This window comes from Protopterus annectens, chromosome 3.part0 (genome assembly GCF_019279795.1).
Source record: "Protopterus annectens isolate FY-2018-M chromosome 3.part0, PAN1.0, whole genome shotgun sequence".
In the NCBI taxonomy this organism is placed as follows: Eukaryota; Metazoa; Chordata; order Ceratodontiformes; family Protopteridae; genus Protopterus; species Protopterus annectens.
This window is the reverse complement of record NC_056731.1, coordinates 1,133,203,558-1,133,225,824: the sequence shown is the minus strand read 5'-3', so window position 1 is coordinate 1,133,225,824 and position 22,267 is coordinate 1,133,203,558. Positions and strand designations below refer to the sequence as shown.

At 46.6% G+C, this 22,267-nt stretch overlaps 1 protein-coding gene across 1 annotated transcript in view; it reads left to right on the top strand.

The window, feature by feature from the left end:
- Positions 1-22,267, top strand: part of CABLES1 (Cdk5 and Abl enzyme substrate 1) — a 1,875,674-nt gene that overhangs the window by 921,807 nt on the left and 931,600 nt on the right. The gene's annotated exons all lie outside the window — the stretch shown is intronic.

The window sequence follows — 22,267 nt, the reverse complement described above, 5'->3', positions numbered from 1 at the left end:
GTCACCAGCTTCTGAGGAGGCCTTTCACACTACTGAATCTAGACATTTCTCGCAGACCGGATTCTCATAGGCCTAGATGCCAGGCCACTCCTAGAAAGTCTGTATCTAGCCACCGCTTCACCACCCCAAGCACAAATGCTTAAAATGGCAGAGGATCTCAGCTCCCTTATCCGGGGTAATCAAGCCACAACTTCTAAAAGGAAAAGGCACCCTTCTCCAGAAATTATGACAGAACAGGATTCTGAGGAATCTGACTATTCAGTTTTTGAAGAGGAACAACATCCCTTAACTGATTATGAGGATTCAGATGCAGAGGAATCCATCCCTTCTGCCTCCCCTCCTGAGGTCATCAGTCTTTCTTTCCGTGCAGTGCCCGAAGCAGAAGCAGTTCACAAGTGCCGGTCTGCCGACTACTGAAATTTTCGTTTTCGATTTTCAGAACCGTAGTCTTCAACTAAAGCTAAGTACCCCACTGGGGAAACTTTTTCTTGCTCCTTACCAATGTCAATAAAAGTTAATAATTGCATTACTTGTGGAAAGCAAATACGTCACAAAGATTTTAATTTGTACTGTATTCCTTGCCTGGGCCCTGACCATGACGTACCTTGCTGTCAGTTTTGTGCTTTATTTAATCAGCACACTATCCGTCATCGGTATATTTTCGCCTCTAAATATTTTGGTTCTCGGTTTAATTATCCTGAAATGTCGTCGGTTAGCCATCCAACTACCGGGATTCCAAAAAAATGCAAAGATAAAGACAGAGACAGGCCACCTAGGTCCAAAGCTGCCAATGATGCTTCTCCTAAGCCAGTCGCCAGTTCTCCGGTACTCAGTGAGGCGCTTTCGCAGCCCCTGATACCCGTTACTTCTGATTCACAGGCCTCTCCTGAGACCCATTCGGAGTCCAGTATGCCGTGAGATGCTTCAGCTGTGGAACCTGTGGATGTCTCTGCCTTGGATGGGTCCAGAGCCGCTGTGCAGGCACCGGCTTCTGAGGGTGTTTTCAGGCCTATGGACTTGCATATTAAACCAACGCCTCCTCCTTCATTTAGGCCTAAATCTCAAACCATGCCTAAGAAACCGACACCCAGGTCGCATGCTCAGGCCTCTATGCCTAGACAACAAATGATAAGAATGGCTGAAGATCTTATAACTTTAATAAGGGGAAGCCAACCTGCCCCTTCTAAGATACCTAGGACTGAAGTTGTTTATGAATCTTCTTATAGGTTCATAGATAGGTACTAGGCTATCTGCCTGAGGGCATTTATAAGCCTAGCCAGAGTGTGTCAGCTTTCACCACCCCATTGATTAATTAACTGAGCCTCTGTCAAGAAGAGCCAATGAAGTGATCCCAGGGGTGTATTTTCTGTTACCCATCCACTCGTCAAGGTTTCTCTTGAAGAGTGTTAGTGAGGGGCTCTGCCTAATGTAGTTAGGAATTTTGTTTCAAAGCATGGGGAGTCTCTGTGACAGGAATCTATCCCTCCAGCATGTTCTGTTTATTGTTGTGGTGAGGTTTAGCTCACTAGAGTGAATGGCTCGCAGTGACTTGGATTTCTTTAGATGGAGCATGTCCATCAATTCTGAGTTGGACATGGCTTTGTAAGTCAGGCAGAGATCACCTCTGAGTAAAGCGATATGCCACTGAGTACAGTGGAGGTTTTTCTAGTCGGGCTGCATAGGACATATGTTTGAGGCCAGTAATCCTCTTCGTGCGGTAGGTTTGTGGTTTTACCAGCTGTTGGAAGTGTCTTGTGAGGTACATCCCAAACGAGGCATTGTACTCTATGTTGGGTCTGTTGAGTGAGGAGTAGAGGGGCACTGTAACCTCTTTATTTTTAGATGCGAACCCTTTAGTAATTAGATGGGCTGCATAGAAGGATTTCCTAACTACTTTGGCAATATGATTGTCAAAGGAGAGATTACTATCTACCTGGGACCCAGATCTCTTATTACCTCTTCTGTATCTGACCAGGATTCTGATTTTTCTGATTCTTCTGATGATCTGGATTTGCCCTTATCTACTTATGAGGATTCTGATGCAGAGGACTCTATTCCCTCTGCTTCCCCTCCAGAGGATTTTTCTTTTGGTGAAACCTTGCATACTTGAAGGGAGCATTTCCACTGGGAAAGCCAGGATTTTTCTGATTCAAAAAAGAGGCTTAGGGATTTCTTACTCCTGCCTCAGCATAGGCCTTCAGCTATACCTCCTGTACTAGACATTGTTGATGATGCCTTTTCGGAATCTAGTTTGGCCACTGATTCTTTGCCTCCTGCTCCCAGCAAACCTGACAGATATTGCAGGGTCCCTGACTCACACAAGTTTCTTTTTAAAAATTCTATTGCGGATCGAGACACTATTTCACAGGGCCCCAAGGGCATTAAGGCTTCTACTGCTAAAAATCCTACCCCTTCTGACAGAGACTCCAGGGTGCTGGATAGATAGGGTAAGGAGGTTTACACTTCTGCAACCTTGGCCATTAGAGCTTTAAACTGCCAGTTTCATATGTTAAAGTATCAACAACATGTTATTGGGTTGCTTAAACAGAAAAAGATGTTGATTCCTGACTGTGCTGAAAATAAAGAATTACAGGATTTAATGCATTCTGCTGAACAGGTTGGTAAACATACTTTGCAATGTGGACAGGGCTGCTGTTACTGGGTCTCTGCTCAGAAGGCATGCTTGGCTTAAGGAGCAATCTTTGCCTGATCATGTTAAAGCTAAACTGTTGGATGCTCCCTTAAATCAGGATCGCCTGTTTGGCAACAAAGTTGAGGAAGTTCTTAAAACGATGGAAGATAAAGCTAAATCTATGCAAACTTTTAATGATTTATTGCAAGTTCAGCCTCCTAGGTTTAGTAGGCATTAGCCCTCTAAGAATTGGTAGTTTCCAGCCCCTTCCAGGTCTTCTCAAGCCAAACCCAGATACAGCAGAAACCCCAGTTTTCAGTCCCAGGGGACACATAAGACTAAGCAGGGGATTTCCGCACCCAAATCTGGGAGTAGTAAGACTCCCCCCTATGGAAAACTGTCTCAATGACTTGCATTTAAAATTTCCAAGCAATTCCCAACTGAACACTCCTTTAGGCAGAAAGATTGGTCTGCAGGCCAAAAACTGGGAACTCATTACCCAGGACAAATAAGTTTTAAATATAGTGTCCCAAGGATACAGATTTCACCTTCACACGTTAGCAACACCAAGCGGGTGGCCAGATCTACCCCCAAATCAGTGGGCAGAGACCCAAAATCAAGTTCTCTCTGTCTTAAGCATGGGGGCTATTCAATCGGTACCAGAAGAGGAAAAGGGACAAGGTTTCTATTCCAGACTTTTTCTGGTACCCAGAAAAAGCAATACATGGGGTTCTATCTTGGACCTTTCGTCTCTAAACACCTTTCTGGTGATTCCAAAATTCAAAATGCTGACTCTTCACCAACTGCTTCTATGCTAGGCAAAGATGCATGGTTGGCAACACTAGACTTAAAAGAAGCATACCTGCACACCCCTATCAAGGAGTCTTGCAGAAGATACCTATGCTTCAAAGCAGGCGACTTGCACTATCAGTTCTCTGCACTGCCCTTTGGCTTATCTACTGCACCCAGGGTATTCACAAAGTGCTTAGCTCCAGTCATTACATTTTGCATGCAAAGAAATATTCAAATGTACCCATACCTGGACGATTGTCTAATTCAGGCAGAAAGCCAGGACATACTTTTGAATCATCTAGCCTTTGTTCAAAGGGTGCTGACTTGTCTGGGGTACACCATAAACGAAAAGAAATCACACCTGGTACCCTGTTAACAAATTATATTCCTTGGAGCAAGCCTGAATACAACTTCCCAGATGGCTTTCCTCACGACAGAGAAACTGATTCATTTGACAACCCTACTTCAAACAAGTGGCCACAAGAACATAGCTATCTGCAAGGCAAATACTGCAAGCCTTGGGGTTCATGGCCTCCTACATTCTTCTAATTCCATATCCAAGGCTGCATATGAAAAAACTACAATGGTATCAAAAAAGCCTATGGTATCAACATTCACAGGATCTAGGACCAATGATTCCTATCATACCTTGCCTATGCCTAGAGTTCCTTTGGTGGGCAGAGGCCTGCCACCAAAACAGGGGACTACCATTCACACTACCCCCTGACGCCCCAACCTTAACAGATGCATCAGACTATGCATGGCGGGCTCACCTGGCATGGAAGTGCTCTCAGGGCAAATGGAACCCAAGTCAAATGCACCTGCACATAAATCAAAAGGAAATGTTAGCTGTACAGAATGCTCTGACAGCCTTCAAGGACCACATTCTTGCACGACAACTAATGGTAAAGATGGACAACACCACTGTCATGTGGTACATAAAGAAGCATGGGGGTACACATTCTTTCCCCCTCTGCAGACTAGCCATGGCATTGTGGAACACAGCCTTGAGCTACCAAGTGAATCTACAAGCTCAGTTCCTGCCAGGAAAACTAAATACACGGCAAACGGACTAAGCAGAAACCTCATGGACCCACACGAGTGGAAACTGGAACCAAGGATTTTCAACATGTTGACAAGCAAATGGGGGAGCCCAGATATAGACTTGTTTGCCTCCCCCCAGAACCATCAATTGGACAAATTTTGCACAAGGATTCCCCACAAGCTAGCTTGGAAAGTGGATGCTGTATCCTTCAGTTGGAAAAACCTATCAGTTTATGCCTTTCCTCCTCTGCCTCTGCCCTCCAAGGTTCTAATAAAGATCAAACAGGACAAGCCAAGGATGATTTTAATTGCGCCAGACTGGCCATGCCAACAGTGGTACCACCTCTTGCACAGAGTGTCACGCTTGGCCCCATGGCACCTGCCTCAAACTCCTTCCCTGTTGTCTCAGCAGGAGAACCAGATTCTGCACCCTCAGCTGCTAACCTTCAACCTAGCAGCCTGGCTAATTACCTAATCTCTCCTTTACCACCCCTCAGTAAATCAGTGATGGATATCATTTTAGAGGCAAGGAGGCCTAGTACTAGAAAATCTTATGCTGCAAAATGGAAAAGATTTTGTGCCTGGAGTCAGTCTCAAGGGATGAGCGCAGCAGTGCCCAGTATACCTCAGATTCTACAATATTTGACTGAGATGCTTCATAAGGGCTTGTCCTTTTCCTCCATCAAAATTCATGCCTTAGCCATTTCAGCTCATTACAGCACAGAGCCTCCCCTCTTCCCTCATCTACTGCTCAAGCAGTTCCTCAGAGAGGCCAAAAATTTAAGGCCACCCAGGAGAGCTCCAACTCCAGCCTGGGATCTTCACTTTGTGTTGGAGAAACTCACTCTTCCTCCTTTCGAGCAGGCTGCTACTGCAGATTTAAAATCCCTTTTCTGAAAAACCGCTTTCCTTTTAGCAATCACTTCTGTAAGAAGGGTATCTGAATTACAGGCCCTTATGGCAGTGGAGCCTTTCATCATCTTTCATGTGGACAGGGTGTCGCTCAGAACCAATCTCTCCTTCATGCCCATAGTGGTATCCAGTGTATCTCTTAATCTGTCTTTTCATTTGCTTACCGTCTTTCCTAACCCACAGAACAAAGGGGAATGGGAATGGATACTGCACTCCTTAGATGTGCACAGACAACTTTTTTTTTACTTGGACAGGATTAAACCTCAAAGAAAATCTGAACAACTGCTAGTGGCATTTGCTGCAGGGACAGAGGGGAAAGCTATTTCAAAGCAAACCATTTCAAAATGGATAAGCCTCTGCATTCATTTCAGCTATAAGCACCATGGAAAACCTATCCCACAGGGCATCAGACCCCATTCAACCAGGGCTGCATCTACCTTCTCAGCCTTTCTCAGGGGCATCCCTACCAGGGACATCCTAGAAGCTGCTAGTTGGAGTTCTGTACATACTTTCACCAAGCATTATCATTTGCCCATTTTCTCTAAATCCGGAGCTGGCTTTGCCACTGCAGTCTTGCAGAGCCTTACAGCTGGTCCTAATTCTATTTAAATTCCTCCTTCCAACCTTAGCTTTGGGAATCTACCCAAATGTAATGACTGCAACAGTGAAACACGAAGAACATAGTACAGTTGTGTGCACTTACCATAAATGTAGGTGTTCGAGTGTATTCACTGTTGCAGTCCTGGTTACCCTCCCTCCAGCCCCCTTTCTTCATTTGGCTGTACCTCTACTCTCCCTTACTATGCTCAAATAGCTTTTTGGTGTATTTGCTTTTTTGTTGGAGGTATATCCTTGTAATTATAGATTTAATTGCTTCTCATCAGGGGGGCACCTGACATCTGGTGCAAGAAAAACTGATATAATGGTGTCCGCTGCATGTTTTATACCCCTGACAACCTGACGTCATGGAAGAAGGGACAGCATCTGACGCAGGACCCAAGACTTTGTTGATCAGGCTGACTGAGGGCTACTGCAAGCAGATAACCCAAATGTAATGACTGCAACAGTGAATACACTCGAACATCTACTTTTATGGTAAGTGTACACAACTGTACTTTTCTGGACCTGCCCCAGCACAGACCCCTGGCCATTCCCCCTATTTTAGAAGTGGTGGATGATGTGTTCCATGAATCCAACTTAGCCCCTGATGCCCTCTCTCCTGCTCCCAGTATACCTGTCAGGTAGTACAGAGTACCGGAGTCTCACAAATACCTATACAGAAATCCTGCTGCAGACCCAGAGGTCATTACACAGGGACCTAAAGGAGCTAAGACTAGTTCTGCCAAGAATCCTCTTCCTTCTGACAAGGACTCCAGAGCTCTGGACAGATGGGGTAAAAAAGTATACACCTAGGCAACCTTAGCCATCAGAGCACTCAGTTGTCAGTTCCATATGTTAAAATATCAACAGCACACTTTGGAACTATTAAAACAGAAGATTGCTACCTCTCCTGACTGTGCCACTTCAAAAGAGTTAGCAGATTTACTGCACTCTGCTTGTCAAGTGGCCAAACACTCATTACAATGTAGATATGATGCCCTAGAAGCCTCTAGCAGGGCATTGGTGACAGGATCTGTTATTAGGAGACATGCATGGCTGAAGGAACAACCTCTCCTTGATCATGTCAAGTCTAAATGTATTGATGCATCCCTAGATAAGGAGCGCTTGTTTGGGGAAAAAGCAGAAGAGGTGCTTAAAAAGATGGAAGACAAAGCAAAATCTATGCAAACCGTAAAAGATTTCTTTCAGGTTCAACCTCCCAGATTCAGCAGGAACTTTCCCTCTAAGCACTGGGCCTTCCCTGCACCTAGCAGGACAGGGCCAAGGTAAACCCCGCCCCGCAGGGACAGACCATTCAGGCCCCTATCCCAGGGCCAGCAGAGAAGCAAACAGTGGACCACTTCTGTCTCTAAGGCAGGGAGTTCTAAGCCAACCTTCTATGGCAAACACTCACAATGACTCCCCCCCTCCCCCTCTGCCCTCCCTTCACGCATCAAAAAATAGGAGGAAGGCTCTCCCTTTTCAAAGACAATTGGCTTTCTGTAGCAAAGGACCAGTGAGTCTTAAAGATGATTTTTTCAGGGGTACAAATTCTTTTTCAGCGAACTCTCAATTCCAAGAGGGTACCCAGACTTGCCTCCAAATCGGTGGGAAGAGGCATTGAAACAGGTATGAACTCTCATATCTCATAGGGCAGTGGAACTTGTCCCCTCAGATCAAACAGGCAAAGGCTTTTATTCCAGACTATTCCTTGTACCCAGAAAAGAGGGCACTTGGCGTCCCATCCTGGATCTATCCATGCTGATCCATTCTGAACATCTCTCTGGTGGTCCCCAGATTCAAAATGCTAACTTTGCAGCAGCTGCTGCTTATGCTAACAAAAAATGCCTGGCTAGTGACCCTAGACCTAAAAGATGCCTACCTCCACATCCCCATCAGGGAATCGTGCAGAAAATTCCTGCACTTCAGAGCAAACTCACAGTACTTTCAGTTCTGTGCACTGCCCTTTGGCTTATCTACTGCTCCCAAAGAATTCACTAAATGCTTGTCCCCGGCCGTAGCATTCTGCAGACAGAGAACTGTACAGATTTACTGTTACCTAGACGACTGCGTCATTCTGGCAGAGTGCAAAGAAAAGCTTCTGCAGGACCCTCTCTTTGTCAAATCAATCCTAACTTCCCTATGGTTCACCATCAGCGAGAAAAAATCAAAGCAAATCCCCACCGGGAAGATCATTTTCTTGTGAGCTGTGCTAGGCACAGCATCACAAATGGCCCTTGTATCCCCAAAAAAGCAGAGCTTCCTGCCTTTCTACTTTACCCAGCTGGCTTCCAGAAGTCACCTCACTGCAAGAACGTTCCTACAAGCCCTGGGATACATGGCATCTTCCATTCTTCCCATTCCTGTGGCCAGGCTTCACATGAGAAAACTTCAGTGATATTTAAGGAAGCTTTGTTGCCAGCACTCTCAGTCCCTAGAGACCTCTCTCCCTCTGATCCCATGTATAAGGACTGAGTTTCTCTGGTGGGCAGAGGCCTGTGCCAGGAACAAGGGTCTTTCCTTCATCCTCCACCCTTCTGGCCAGACCATCACCACCGACGCCTCAGACATTGCTGGGGACGCTCATCTAGCAGGCAGGTCCACCCAAGGTCTTTAGGATGCCCAGCAACTTCACTTACACATCATTCAGAAAGAAATGATAGCAGTACAAAAGGCTCTGGCATCTTTCAAACTCCATCTCAGGCCAGGGGTTCTCCTTATAAAAACAGACAACAGAACAGTAATGTGGTATATCAACAAACAGGGGGGACCCAATCTTACCTCTGTGCAGGTTAGCCATGAGCCTCTGGCTTACACCCACCTCCATGGGTCTACACCTAATTGCCCAATACCTACCAGGGGTCAACAACACCCTGGCAGACCACCTAAGCCGAAACTTACTGGACCCTCAGGAATGACAGCTGCACAGGGAAATCTTTCTGAAAATCACTCAGGAGTGGGGGACTCCATAGGTTCATAGGTTGATACTAGGCTATCTGCCCTAGGGCATTTATAAGCCTAGCCAGAGTGTGTTTGGCCTTTGCCTCCCTTTTAGATTAGTTAACTGTGCCTCTGTATAGTAGGTCACAGAAGATAGTCCTTTTAAGGTTAGTTTACTATGCCTCTGTCTATCAGGGACATAGAAGAGATCCCAGGGGTAAACTTACGATCTCCCATCCACTTGTTAAGATTTCTGTTGAAGAGGGTCAGTGAGGGGCTCTGCCTAACATGGATTGGGATTTTGTTCCAGTGTGAGGGGAGCCTCTGGGATATGAATCTGTCCCTCCAGCATGTCCTATTTATTGCTGTGCTGAGGTTTAAGTCCCTGGAGCATGTAGCTCTAAGGGATTTGGATTTCCTGAGGTGGAGCATGTCCATTAATTCTGGGTTGGACATGGCTTTATACGTCAGGCATAGATCGCCTCTGAGTAGGCGATAAGCAACTGAGTAGAGCTGGAGTTTCTTCAGCCGAACTGCACAGGGCATGGGTTTGAGGCCCTTGATCCTCCTGGTGAGGTACTTTTGGGGTCTCTCCGGTTACTGCAGGTGTCGGGTAAGGTACATCCCAAATGGGGCACTGTATTCAATTATGGGCCTGATGAGTGATGAGTAGAGGGGCACAATGACCTCTCTTGATCTAGTGAACCCCTTTGTGATAAGGTGGGCTATATAGAAGGTCTTTCTAACCACTTTGGCAACGTGATTGTCATAGGAGAGATTACTGTCTACTTGGGTTCCCAAATCCCTAATTACTTCTTCCGTACTTAATGGATTACCACCTATGTGGTAATTTGTGGGCACTTTGTTTTTCCCAAAGGGGATGATTATGCACTTTTTGGCATTTAGCTTGAGGCCATGGCACCAGGTATCCGTCTCTGTGAGACCCTTTTGGAGGATGCTTGTGTCAGCCGGAGAGTCGATTATGGCTTCCGGTTTGCAGTCATCTGCGAACTTGGTCAGCCATAGTCCTCCTGTGTTAGCCTGTACCTCAGAGAAGTACATACCAAACAAGAGAGGTCCCAGGACTGAGCCTTGTGGGACGCCACTTGTAACTGGTTTAGAGTCTGACATGGCACCTGTGTTTCTGACCATGTGGGTTCTATCCCTGAGCCAGTTTGTAACCCATCTTGTGACATAGGGGTTGATATTTAAGCTGGTGAGCTTATTTATGATGCCCGAGTGGGGTATTGTGTTGAAGGCTTTTGTGAGGTCCAGGTAGGCTGTGTGGACTACCGTCCCTTCCTCTATGGCCTTGGTGACTGTTTCAAAGAAGTCATCTAGGTTTAAGAGGCAAGATCTGCCCTTAACAAAGATGAATTGGGTAGGATCCAGTGTCTGGAGGTTCCCAATGTCTTTGTTGTTCCATGATGATATGCTCCATAGCTTTGCAGACCAGACTAGTCAGGCTTATAGGGCGATAGTTTCCGGGGTCCATTGTGGCACCACCTTTGTGGAGCAGGACCACTGTTGCTGTACGCCATTCTTTGGGTACATATCCTATAGTAAGGCTGAGGTTGAACAGTGACTTTATGTGTGGGTTCAGTTCTTCTTGGAGCTCGTGTAAGACGCAGCCTGGGACACTGTCCGGTCCCACTGATGCATTGTTTTTTGCTTTGGAGAGGGCAGCTTTCACCTGTGCATCTGTGATGTCAGGGAGGCTACATTCTGTTGGGATAGACATTTGCTGTTTTGGGGTGGAAGGGGGGGGGTTGCACTGAACCTGTCTGTCAGGATGTTGCCAGTGTCTTTGGGTTCAGTGTATTTTTTGTCATTTTGCACTAACTCAGAGCATATCTTGGAGTTGCCACCCAGATTCCTGACATAACTAAAGAAGGCCTTCTGATTATCTTTAGCATCTTGTGCAATTTTTCTTTTGAAGCTGGTCTTAGATGATTTTGTGAGGGATTGTAGTTTCTTGCTAGTACTGATCAGAGATGCCTTTCCTTTTTGGGATTTTGCTCTATCATGTAGTAGCTTCCTCCTTCTGTTGTATAGCTTAATGTTAAGTTGTCAATCTCGCCTTCATTCTTGCTGGATGGGTTCGGAGCCGATCCTCGGCTCCGACTCGGCCAATACTAAAGCTCGAGAGCTAATTCCACCGGCTCGAGGCTCCCCTATATCCCACAATGCTAGGCGGTAACTACTCAGATCTCATTTGTCGCTATAGCTGACGAGGTGCTTTTCTACCGGCTCAGGCAGGTGAGTTAGAGTTTTACCATATTAGGTACTTCTTAACCCCCTTTTTTTTTGTTTAATACCATAACTTTTTAGTTTAAGTTTTTAGATATCGACCCCTGTTTTTCGGGTCTATATTCCCTTTCTTCCCTTATCTTGTAGGCCTTCGCCCCCTCCCTTCCCCCAGTCCTTTAGGACTAAATTAGTTGGTTTTCTGTTAAGGGCTTGTGTGTGTGTGTGTGTGTGTGTGTGTATTTGTGGCTTGTGTTAGCCTTAATAATTATAATTTCTTCAGTAAAGGGTGTGTCTGTAGTGTGTTTGTGTTTTTGTCAGGCACTCCTTTTTTTTACGATGTCAAAAGACAAGGTCTCAGGCTTCAAGAAGTGTGACTCGTGCTGTCAGAAAATGTCTCTGACAGACGGTCACACTTCTTGTGTGTATTGCCTGGGGCCTTTGCACCTGCAGGACTCTTGTGCTGTTTGTCATGGTTTTAGCCCTAGAGTCCTGCAGGAACACAAGAATAAATTAATCTTGCGGGGCTTATTAAAGCCTGAAGGCCCCCCGATTCAGTCTGTGTCGGAGAAGCCTTTCAAAACTTCCAAACAGTCGGCTCTGGTTTCAGAGTCGACTGCTGGAAAGACTAAGTCGGCTTCGACATCGGCTCCGGCTGGAGCCGATGTTTCCAAGCCTCATACTGTTGCCTCGGCTCCGGCTGGAGCCGAGGCTGTTAAAACTCCGTTGGCTCCGATACTCTTATCGGAGCCACAGTCTAGGAAGAGGTCCAGATCCCCCTCTATCAGCTCCGTGCATTCGGCGCCAGGATCCCCTCTTCTTTCTGAACGGAGCCAGAAAACTCATTCCTCGTGGTCTTCCAGGTTATCTGACCATGATTTACAAAGGGTAGTGAGTAGACTTCTCAAGTCCGAGGCACTGGCCCAAATGCTGCATAGCCCGACTCACCAGTCAGTGGCTATTTCCATTCCCCAATACATTCCTCCTCTGACTCCTTTGAGTTCGGAGCCAGGGCTTGTCGGAGCCGTGACTGTCGGTGCGTTGGATCCGATACCTTCCCTTTCGGCTCCGTCTGCTCCGATCTCCTCCTTGGAGGGATCTCGGCGCCAAGCTTCCCTCGTCGGCTCCGAGGGGGCGAATGGCATCGGACCCTTGTCCGACCCCGCTCTCCCTCTTGGGGCTTTGGCACTGGTGAGTTCGGCTCCGACATCGGCTTTGGAGCCGTCCCTGTCGGTGCCGGGGAAGGTTCTTGTCTCTTCGGAGCGGGGGCCTCTGGCCTTGCCTGACAGGGGTGCCTTCGAGGTCATGCAGAGCGTGCTAGAACCAGGTTCTGCCCCACAGTCGGCTCCTTCAGCCCCCCCCATCTACAGTGCCTTCGGTGATTTCTACTCACCCCCTTGTCTTAGACCACAGAGAGCCAACTCCTCAAGTTTCCCCATTGGGAATTTCCTCCTCTTCCGAGGCCTCTCTTGAATTGGCAGGAGATCCCCCAAGGAAGAGGCAGTGCAAGAGGAAGCACATTGACTCCCCTGAGTCTATCACCACTGACACTGACTCAGAGGAATCTGAAGGTTCCCCTCGATCCCCCTCTGAGGATGTCTCCTTTGCTGACATACTTGAGATCCTGAAACAGAGGGGGAACTGGCCAGCCCTTAACCCTTCGAAGGATGAGTCAGTGTATCTTGAGGCATGTGGCTCTCGCCCTTCTACCTCCTGGGTGTCCCCTCCCTTTGACCCCCTTATGGAAGTGGTGGCAAGGAAGGCTTGGACGGCTCCTGATTCAGTGGAACCCACCCCGAGGAGACCACCTAAATTTATTACTGCCCCCAGAGATAAAGATTTTTTATCCAAAGGTGTCCCTGTTGATGCCATGGTGGTGGCTGCGGCCACTAAGAAGGAGTTAGCTGATCCTTCGGTTCCTGTCCATCCTCCTAATAAGGAATCTAGGACCATGGACAGGTACGGCAAGCGGATGTTCTCATCAGTGACCTTTTCAATGCGTTCGCTAAATTACTTATGCCACTTCACTCGTCTCCAGAGAGATTTACTCAAGGATATGGGTGAAATGATAAAGGATCCTACAGCTGAGGGGTTCAAAGACACAATGAACTCCCAGTTGGCAACCCTGAATTCCATCGTTAACTCCTCCATGCGGCTGGCCTCATATGCAGCAGATGGGGCGAGTAGAGCCGCAGGCACAGGTGTTGCCTTACGACGTCACGCCTGGATGCGGCTATGCAACTTTGCGGACCCTTTCAAGGCGTCCTTCACCAATTCTCCCTTTGATGGATCATCCTTGTTTGGTCCTCAGGTGAAGGATACATTGACCAGGTGCGAGGTAGAAGGTAAGACTCTCTGTGCTGTAGGAGTCCGTTTTTCTTCCCCTTCTAGACCCTATCCCAAAGGTCAGAGGGGAGGAAAGATGTGGTTCCGCAAACAATCCCAGGGAGTCTCATCTGACGCACAAGGCCGATTCCCCTCTAGAGGCAGAGGGGGGAATAATAATAGATGCCGCCCTAGAGGCAGAGGAGGTCAGCAAAACCAGGGTAGCAGAGAAATGTTCTCTGATAAACCCTTTCAGCATCCCTGAGGGGCTGCCCGACTGTCCACCTTCGGAGGCAGTCGGGGGAAGGTTATCCCTGTACCCAAAAGCCTGGCTTTCCCTTACTCAAGACAAATGGGTACAGTCGATCATATCCGAGGGTTACAAAATTCCCTTTATTCACATCCCAACCCAACCCAAAAGATCCCTTCCAGACATTCCACCCGGTCTAAGGGAACAAGCAGCATTAGAAATTTCAAAGCTGCTATCAAAAAGAGCTATCCAATCAGTCCCGGCAGACCAGCAAGGATCCGGAATCTACTCCAAATTCTTTTGGTACCAAAAAAAACAGGGGACTGGAGACCCATACTGGATCTCAGCTACTTAAACAAGTATGTCAGGAAAACAAAGTTCCGGATGGTCACGCTACAGTCCATTCTACCCTTCTTGGGTCAGGACAATTGGATGTGCTCAATAGATCTTCAGGACGCGTACTACCACATCAAGATGAACAAACACTCCAGGAGATATCTCTGCTTCAGGCTGGGAGCCAGTCACTACCAGTTCAGGGCCCTGCCCTTTGGTCTCACTACAGCCCCCCGTGTGTTCACCAAATGCATGGCAGTGGTCGCGGCTCACTTGAGACGTCAAGGATTCCAGGTGTTTCCATATTTAGACGACTGGCTCCTTACTGCCACCACCAGACATCAGCTTCTTCTATCCAGGGACTTCACCATCCAATCTTGCCAAGCTCTAGGCATTTCGATAAATTTCGAAAAATCTGCCTTGTCGCCTTGTCAATCTATTACCTTTATAGGCGCCGCCTTAGACACACTCAATCTTTCAGCCAGACTCACAGAGCAGAGAGTGTCAGACATTCGGAACCAAGTTTCCCTTCTCTTACAATGCAACAAAGTCAAAGCCAGACTAGTTTTGAAGGTGTTAGGACTCATGGCAGCAGCTATTCCCCTTCTTCCCTTAGCTCGCTTTCACATGAGGATCCTCCAATGGATGCTGTTTACTCAATGGTCCTTTCAACAACTCCCGATGTCCCATACCATATTGATAACTCAGTCATGCAAGAATCAATTGTCTTGGTGGATCACATCAGCTTCTCCGAGGAAGACCCTTCACTCTTCCCCTCCCAGTCGCCACGATGAAAACAGACGCCTCCCTGATCGGGTGGGGGGGCATTATCAGGGCAGGACAGTCCAAGGCATGTGGCAACCTTTCGAGTGCCACTTGCACATAAATGTCTTAGAGATGAGAGCAGTGCTTTTAGCGTTGCAAGCCCTTCACGACTCCCCACTGGGACTATTGCAATTCAAACGGACAACATGTCCGTAGTGTGGTACATCAACAAACAAGGCGGAACCAGATCATACCCTTTATGTCGAGATGCACTCAGACTTTGGCAATGGGTGATCTCTTCTCAGCGTTTTCTGATAGCAATGCACATTCCCGGGAAATCCAACGTTATTGCAGACAAATTGAGCAGGGCAATTCTCATGCCCCACGAGTGGTCTCTAAAGAAATCAGTTCTAGAAGAAGTATTCCTAAAATGGGGCCAGCCTTGCTGCGATCTTTTTGCTACTCCCCAAAACAGCAAGTGTCACGACTTCTTCACTCTCTTCCCGTTACCAGGCCATCCAACCAGAGACGCTCTAGTCCACGATTGGCCCCGGGGACTTCTATATGCCTTTCCCCCCTTTCCACTGATATCTCAACTAATTCAGAAAGCCATCGCCTTGAGAGTGACAATGATCCTCATTGCCCCTTACTGGCCTCGACAGATATGGTTCCACTTTCTTCATCGTTACCTTTTGGAGCAGCCTTGGCATCTGGACCCAGTACCAGATCTGATAACCCACCAATCGGGTCAGCTGCACCAATCTCTGCCCTCTCTAAACCTCACAGCGTAGTTTCTCCGATTCCAACCTTAGCCAGGCTTCCCTCAATATCTCGCTCGGTCTGGGATATCTTGATAGCCTCTCATAAATCTTCTACCCGGAAGATTTATAGTAGCAAATGGAAACGCTTCTCCGTTTGGGCAACGTCAAAAAACATAGATCCCTTTACAGCACCTATCCAGTCTATTCTAGATTTTCTAGCAGAACTCTTTCATTTAGGATCATCTGCATCTACCATTAGAGTTCAATTGGCTGCCATATCTAATTTTCATGTTGGTGTCTCGGAGTCTAGCATCATGGCTCACAAACTCTGTAAAGCCTTTTTAAGGGGCGTATTTCTTCTCAAATCTCCAATCAAAGATCCCCCGCCTCAATGGGATTTGAACTTCGTTCTGACATCTTTAATCCTTCCCCTCTTCGAACCGGCGGCTTCATGTTCTCTGAAGTTGCTTTCTTGGAAGACACTTTTTCTGGTAGCTATAACTTCAGCGAGAAGGGTATCTGAACTCCATGCTCTGTGCAGTCGTCCTCCTTACTTAGTGTTTCACAAAGACAGGGTATCCCTCCGTACTAATCCATCCTTTTTGCCTAAAGTTTCCTCTCAAATAAACCTAAACCAAATTATTGATCTCCCCGTCTTTTTCCCTAACTATTCAAACAGGTCGGAACAAAAGCTACATTTTTTGGATGTTCATCGCCAACTTAGATATTACTTAGACAGGACTAAACAATTCCGGAAATCTAATCAATTGTTTCTGTCATATGCGGAAGGGAAATTGGGCCTTCCAGTTACTAAAGTATCCCTCTCTAGATGGCTCACCTCTACAATTACCTTCATCTATGAGATCAGACATCAAAAACTATCCTCAAGACCTAGAGCTCATTCAGCTAGGGCATTAGCTACATCCGTAGCTTTTCAGGATAGGCTGCTAATAGATTCCATTTGTGCAGCAGCCACCTGGGCTTCTCCTCATACATTTATTTCACATTACAAATTGGACATGGTTTCCAGAAGACGTGCCAATTTTGGTTCCACTGTTCTCAAGAGTCTGTTCCGATAGGCCACCCGGGATAAGGTGCTAGGGACACGGTCCCATCCAGCAAGAATGAAGGCGAGATTGACAACTTAACATTAAGAAGTTATGTACCTACCATAACGTTCCATGTTAGTTGTCTTCCTCTCGCCTTCTTTCTTGCGTCCCACCCTCCTTCCCCCAAGCCTGGACAGACCGACAGGAATTCAGTTTGTGTTCTTCCTCTGGAAGTCGTCATTCCCACACATTCTTCCACCTCTTTTATCCTTTATGAGGTCTGCAATACTTTTTACGCAGATTATTTTGAGGTGGGTTTCCCTACTCCATTCTATGGAGACTAGGATTGCTTGGTATAGCTATCAAACGAGATCTGAGTAGTTACCGCCTAGCATTGTGGGATATAGGGGAGCCTCGAGCCGGTGGAATTAGCTCTCGAGCTTTAGTATTGGCCGAACCCATCCAGCAAGAAAGAAGGCGAGAAGAAGACAACTAGCATGGAACGTTATGGTAGGTACATAACTTCTTATTTATGGCCGGGGTCCACCAGACAGGTCTCCTGCCTTTGGAGGATTGAGTCTTGGTTTTATTTGGGATAACACAATCCATGCATTCCTGTAGGTGTCCATAGAATGCGTTTGTGAAGGATTCTGCGGTTTGGGCAGTATTTTCCACTGGCCCGGGGGCTTTGAAGGATTCCACCTCGGTTTTGAGCAGTGTGAAGTTTGCTTTTGAGAAATTGTTCACCGTGGTTTCCTTGGCTGGGGGTGGGGATGGGATATGGATGTCCAGTGAGATTAATTTATGGTCTGATCTTACCAATGAGGGGTTTACCTCTGGTGTGGAACATAAAGTCCCCATGTTGGTGATGATCAGGTCCAATATGTTGTCCCCTCTTGTGGGAGTGGTGACTAGTTGTTCCATAGCATTTGTGTTTATAAATTCTAGGAACTGTTGGGCGAGGGTGTTAGGGCTTAAGTAGTTTTCCCAGTCAATGTTTGGGTAGTTGAAGTCACCCAGTATTATGGTGTTTGGAGAGACCTTCATATTCTCCAGTGTTCTCAGGAAAGCCGAGTGGGGTTCCTGAGTTTGGGAGGGTGGTCTGTAGCAGGCTGCAAACTGAAAGGCAGTTTTGCCCACTGTTAGTTGCACATGGATGGTCTCCGATGCTTTGTGCAGTGCCACTATCCTGGAGGTGTGGGTATCTTTGATGAATATGGATACTCCCCCTCCTTTTGTGATTCGGTCCGAATTTTGAGGCCAAAAAGCACGGTATGAGGTATAACCTGGTAGTGCTGGGGTGCTCTCGGGAGCCTTGAACCAGGTTTCTGTTACTGCACAGATATCGATATTCTCCATACTGAGGAGAGCCTCGAGTGCATGCATCTTGAGGTTTAGACTTCTGGCGTTGAGGTGGCAAGAGCCTTAACCAGTATTCGAAAGCCCAGGGGTGACAGGTGCAAGCCGTCCCTAACGAAACAACGTGGCTTGTCAAGCATGTCATCCCAGGCTGACAGACACTGGATCCCCTTTGAATGACACCAATACTTTAGCCAGTTGTTAAAATTGATCATTTTGTCTTTATACTGTGGCATCATTCTTGGTGAGGGAAAGATGCTACTCAAGGTCAGGGTCATACCGGCCTGGGCTACATGATCAGAGAGCTCTTCTATGTCTCTTTTCATATAGTCCAGGGAGGTACGTCTCAGGTGATTCACACCAGCATGGACAATGATGGAGTCATATTTGTACTTGCTTTGGAGTGACCTGAGTGCTTGTGTTATGTGGCGGATCCTGGCACTCGACAGGCAGCTTACAGTGACCTTCTCCTTGTTCAGTCTTGTGAGTGGGACGTCAGTGTGTCTGACAATAGAGTCTCCTATTACAAGTGTATTAGGTGTGTTGTTTAGCCTTAAGGGCTGTGACTGTGTGGCACACTGACTTTGTGAAATATGTGATACGTAGGTATTGTTGTGGGGTAGCGGTTGCTTGGATGTCTGCTTTGGAGGTCTCTGCTGCTTTGGCAGATTTTTATGTAGAGCCCCTGAGTATGTTTTTGTGTGTTTATGTGTTTGGTTTGCTGATGCGATAGGTCTATGTGAGACTGGATTTTTGGTGTGTGTGGTTACCTTCTCCTCCTGACTGACTGTGCCAGTACTGGGTTGAGAGAGCTCAGCCTCCAGTTTGGCTGTATAGTTGCATCTCTCTCATGTATTTGAGCTTGTTGGGAGGAGGAGGGGGTGGTCTGTGTACATAAGGCAATTGTAACATTGCCTCAAGTTTCCCAGATTCACTAGCTGGACTGGAGAGTAAACCTGAAACTGACTTTTGGACATGCCAGAATAGTATAAGGAACTGCTTTTTGACTGATCAGAAAGGACCAATAGGGAACCAAGTACTTACAAGGAGTATAAGAGGGAGTAGTGTTTTAGTTTGTTAGTGTTTACTTATAACATTACTTATAAGAGCAAGTGCAGGTCTTTGGAATGCAAATAGAGTGCTTACTTTGAGAGTTAGAACAGTTCTAAGGGAAAAAGTGAAAAGTAGACTTTGTAGAGCCGGGAATAGTTTAAATCTGTTTAAGCGGCGCTGCCCGATGCTGCGCAGTGCACAAAATCGTGCAAAACCACACAAATGCGGGTTTTAAAGCAGAGAAACTGAAAGAGATAGGAATTGACCCAAAACGGCCAATAAGCTACTAGTTTCTGGGCTGAGACCACTCCTCCAGGGACAGATAGGTTGCTCAAAGCTCCCCATTCTCACTGGTGAACAGAGAAGCTTCCTCCTATCCAAGTAAGGATATGGGCAACACAGGAACCTATACCACAGTACGGAATTCAGCAAAGCCTGAAATCTGGACTAATCTAGTTCAGCAAAGGCGGGAAAAGAGAATATTTTTTTTGTTTTTTTTTGCAGAAAACAACAGAAAATCACACAGAAAACACTGTAAATGCTATAAACAGGCTAGCACACTTGAGTGTGTAGCCTACAACAGTTAAACAATACAAAAATGACTTAAAATGATATTTAACAAGTGCAAACTGTAAAATGCAGGTAAGGCAATACAATTATAACTTTTTCTAGCACAGATCAGTTAGAAACTCGCTTTTTAGGTGGGAAAAGGCAGTCGGAGCAAAAAACAGAGAAAAAAATACTTAAATTTGGAGAAAGTCTCTCTTAGGTCTCTCTGTTGCCTGTATCACTCTGCAAGACACCATGAGGAGCTGTGCAGAGTTGTATCTCTTTGCCTCGCACCTCAACCACCAGCTACAAATCTGTACCAGGGAGTATCACCTCCTAGTGTGGAAGGTGGATGCCTTGATCTTCCCCTGGAACTCCCTGTTTGTGCATTCCCTCATCTGCTCCTTATTCCCAAGGTACTGATCAAAATAAGGGAGGAGAGACCAAAGGCCATCCTCATTGTTCCAGATTGGCCCAGACAGCATTGGTACCCCACTCTGCGCAGCCTGACCTTACAGCCCCCAAGCAGCTTCCCCTGATCTCAGACCTCTTGACCAAGGTGAGGGGGAAGATACTGCTCCCAGACTTATACTCTCAAACTTTCAGCATGGCTTATACCTTTAAAGCTAACAAGGACTCCCTGTTAAGCAAACAGAGCATCACTGAGGCCAGAATGCCCAGCACCAGAAAATCATACGCAGGAAATGGAAAAGATTCTGCTCCTGGAACCAGACCAAGGGGGCCAGTACCTCCCATCCTTCCATCCCTCTTAATCTTTGATTACCTAGCCCCCTTGGAACCAGTCCAAGGGGGTCAGTACCTCCCATCCTTCCATCCCTGTTATCTTTGATTACCTAGCAGAGTTGCTCAATAGTGTCCTCTTTCTCCTCTATTAAAATCCATGCCTCAGCCATTTATGCCCATTACGATTCAGACCCATCCCTCTTCTCTCTTCCTTTGATTAAGGAATTCCTCAGAGGGGCTTCTAATATTAGACCTCCCAGAAGGCCCTCCCACACCACCCTGGGACCTGAATTTTGTTCTAGAAAAACTAACCTTGCCTCCTTTCGAACCTGCTGCTTCTGCAGAATTGAAATACCTCTCCTGGAAGACTGCCTTCCTACTAGCTATCACCTCAACCAGAAGGGTATCAGAACTTCAGGCTGTCATGGTTGCTGAGCCCTTCATCATTTTCCATGCAGACAGGGTCTCCCTGAGGACTAACCCCTCCTTTATGCCTAAGGTGGTATCTGATGTGACCCTTAACCAGGCCATACACCTACTCACCTTCTTTCCAAACCCTCAAAACAAGGGGGAAATAATTCTATACTCGCTAGATGTGCACAGACAACTCAGATACTATCTGGACCATACTAAACCATTCAAAAAAACAGACCAACTACTTGCCAGCTTTGCCCCTGGGGCAGAGGGGAAGCCCATTTCCAAATGGATATCACACTGTATCCATTTCTGCTACAGACTACATGGGAATCCCCCCCAAGTTTGTCCATACCCATTCCACTATGGCAGCCTCCACTTCCACAGCCTTTCTCAGAGGAATTCCCACCAGAGACATCTTGGAAGCTGCCACCGGGACATCTATCCATACCTTTACAAAGCATTGCCACCTACCTCTTTTTTCTAAGTCTAGAGCAAGGTTTGCCTCTGCAGTTCTGCAGGGCCTGCTGACCCATGCCTAGGACTCTAACCTATACTTCCACCCATCTCTTCAGCTTTGGGAGTCCTCCCACAGGTGATGACTGCAACAGTGAAACACGAAGAACATAGTACAGTTGTGTACACTTACCATAAATCTAGATGTTCGAGTGTATTCACTGTTGCAGTCCTGGTTTCCCTCCCTCCATTCCTCCATATAGCATCTTCCCCTAGTGGGACATACGCTTTCCACGGTGGCTTTTAGCCACCAAGACCACTTTTCCTTATTTCCTTGTGCTTCTGACAGGTTAGGGCAAGAAAAAGTGATGTAATGACGTTGGCTGCCTTGCTTTATAGCACTGACAACCAGACGTCAGATTACAGGCGACAGCAGCCGACGCAAAAAAAAATTGATTCTGGTATTCGTGCCGGCCAAGGGCTACCACAGCAGGGATAACCCACAGGTGATGACTGCAACACTGAATGCACTCAGCCATCTACATTTATGGTAAGTGTGCACAACTGTACTTTTTGGAGACCTCTTCACTATAACTGTATGAGGGTAGTTACATTTCAGAGGAAGGCAACATAAATGGTCCATCGGTCTTTTCTGCATCAAAAGCCATATAAAGATACATTGCAGTGCATAACATTTGGAGATAGGGATTGGGCATGACAGAAATCTTTATGTACCTCTGGGGAATCCATACAGTTCAGGCACCCAAGGAAGTATTCAGATTTTAAAGGCCATATTTTTCAGTGGTTTCTCATAAAATTGTGGTTTTCTGACAAATCATGCAGGAATGAAGACAGAAAATAATCGGTGTAATTTCAGTTTCAGACTTCATATCGTGTGGAAGATTTTTGCGAATACAAAATGTTATATAACAGGTTGAGAGGTACACCAGTACTACTTGCAGTGGAAAGTTGTTTGCCTCAGTGCAGTTTCTGTTCACAGTATTCTGCAAAGTCCCTCAGTCCGATGATGTCTGGTCAAAAG